We start from the raw sequence: 2167 nt of genomic DNA, 5'->3' as shown, positions 1-2167 counted from the left end.
ATTCTTCTGTAACCGATGCCATCATTATGCTTTGCAACAATAAGGTTGTGAAGGTCTTGAGAGAGCTCTTTACTTTTACCCATCATCAGATAGTTCTTGTGTGATACCTGACCATCATTTGGGACTGAGCCAGCTGATATTAACTTGCACTGACAAGGGGCAGACTTGCTTTCTGATTACTGAGAGAGTTCAGCTGGTGTCTTGGCCTTCCATGCCTTTTTACACCTCCCTTTCTTCATGTGTTCAATACTTTTTCACTGTGCCATTCCACATTATTACAAATAACTTCATTTCTGGACATTTATGGTTTGATTTCTTTGTATGTATGGATCACTTGGGTTGTCACTGACATCTGGTGAAAATTTCATGTCATTAGCACCTCTAGTAATATATTTACTGAGAAAAATGGTGACGTGTTCAATACTTATTTTACCCGCTACTGACCCGACTTTTGAGAAATCAAAATAAGTGTTCTAGTTTGAAAAATTAGAGCAATTATAACCTAAACTCAGAGCAGATTACAGGAAAGTTCATTTCTACCAACAAGAACTAAAGCAGAAAAACAATCCATTGCAGAGAACACCATGCTAAGTATTTTACAGCTCATCACTTTTGCAAGAGACGGTATGCCCATGTATATTGGTTTGTTCAGTCAAAATGTGCAGTTCATATTTATTTTTTGTTTGTTTCGATGTAGACTATAGCAGCTTGTTAAACTCCAGTGTTACTCTACAATGTCCCCCGAAACCATCAGAGCTCAGAATAAGATTCTGTTAGAAATGGGAACTCATGGTTTAATGAGATTCATAAACTCAATTAAATAGATTATTTCTGCTTCTCTCTTGTGTCAAAGGCTACATCAGAAAGTCAAAACAATTCAGCATAAGAGAACAAAATGTGTTTCACAACAAAACTGAAATAAGTTTTATTCATTCGAATACCTTCCACAGTTTTGTCAACTAAGAGCTTGGATTCACTTTTACAACACAAGCTATAATATACAGTGTATATGCCACATGATAATGACAGTTATTTGTGCAGATTCATGCTTATAATGATAACTTCAGGCCCTAGGTAGATTGTGGCTTTGGGGATTTACAAATTAAAAACTTAATATCAGTCTAGAGAAAAAAATATTTGTTTTTGTTCCACCAACTTTAGCTCAGTTTTAGCTTAACAAAACAAAGATTTAACCTAACCTAACACTCATCCAAACTAAAAATCAAATTAAGATTCAGCACTTTTATAACTAAGCTAAATCTGATTTATTATGTTCACAAGCACAGACCAACTCATTGTATTTTTTCACTCTGACACAATAAATGTATTTTGTTCTTTTTTTTTTAGATTGTTAAACTGGTCACAAAGTGTGACGTTACATCATTGTGACCCATCTTGACCACAGTGCATTAAGTTCAAATCCATTAAACAGGCTGGGACACCACAAGATGTCCCTTGTGGTTTAGAGGCCTTTGATAAAGAGCATATGTTTGTTTTCCTCTTTGTGACCGGACAGAGGTTAGGGGTTGGGCAGACCACCACTGTCACCCAGTAAAACGCAACATCACCACTGACCCCCTTGTCACCTCTTCAGCCTCGGCACAAAGGAAGGTCAATGAGGTGGAAATCTGTTTTTGCTGCGTCGTTTTGTTACCGTCAAATGGACTAGACAAACCACAACATGTCCACAAGCTGACCTATGACCAAACTAATCAGTTTGGTCCTTCACACAGATCTCTGTGTGAAGGACACAGTCTGAGTTATTATCTGGACATCATCAGTCTGTGAAAAACATGAGAAAATGAATTATTTAGTTTTCCAGATTTTTTCTACGACATTAAAAATAGCACCGATAGCTTTAAAAATAATTTTATTTAAAAGGTCAAATGATTGAAATCACACAAATGGACATATATGAAGAGGTGTTGGCTTACTCAATCAAATGGAATCTAATTGCAGCTGAGTAAATGTATAAAACATTTGCTGCACAATATTATCTTAGTTTAAATCGCTGGCAAAAAACCAGATTCACAGATATTGTCTATTTGGTTGTAAGATGTTTCAGGACTCCACCTGAATGAATGAATGTATGTATGTATGTATGTATGTATGTATGTATGTATGTATGTATGTATGTATGTATGTATGTATGTATGTATGTATGTAT

Source organism: Austrofundulus limnaeus, unplaced genomic scaffold (assembly GCF_001266775.1).
Source record: "Austrofundulus limnaeus strain Quisiro unplaced genomic scaffold, Austrofundulus_limnaeus-1.0 Scaffold427, whole genome shotgun sequence".
In the NCBI taxonomy this organism is placed as follows: Eukaryota; Metazoa; Chordata; class Actinopteri; order Cyprinodontiformes; family Rivulidae; genus Austrofundulus; species Austrofundulus limnaeus.
Note: the sequence above shows the minus strand (reverse complement) of the source record.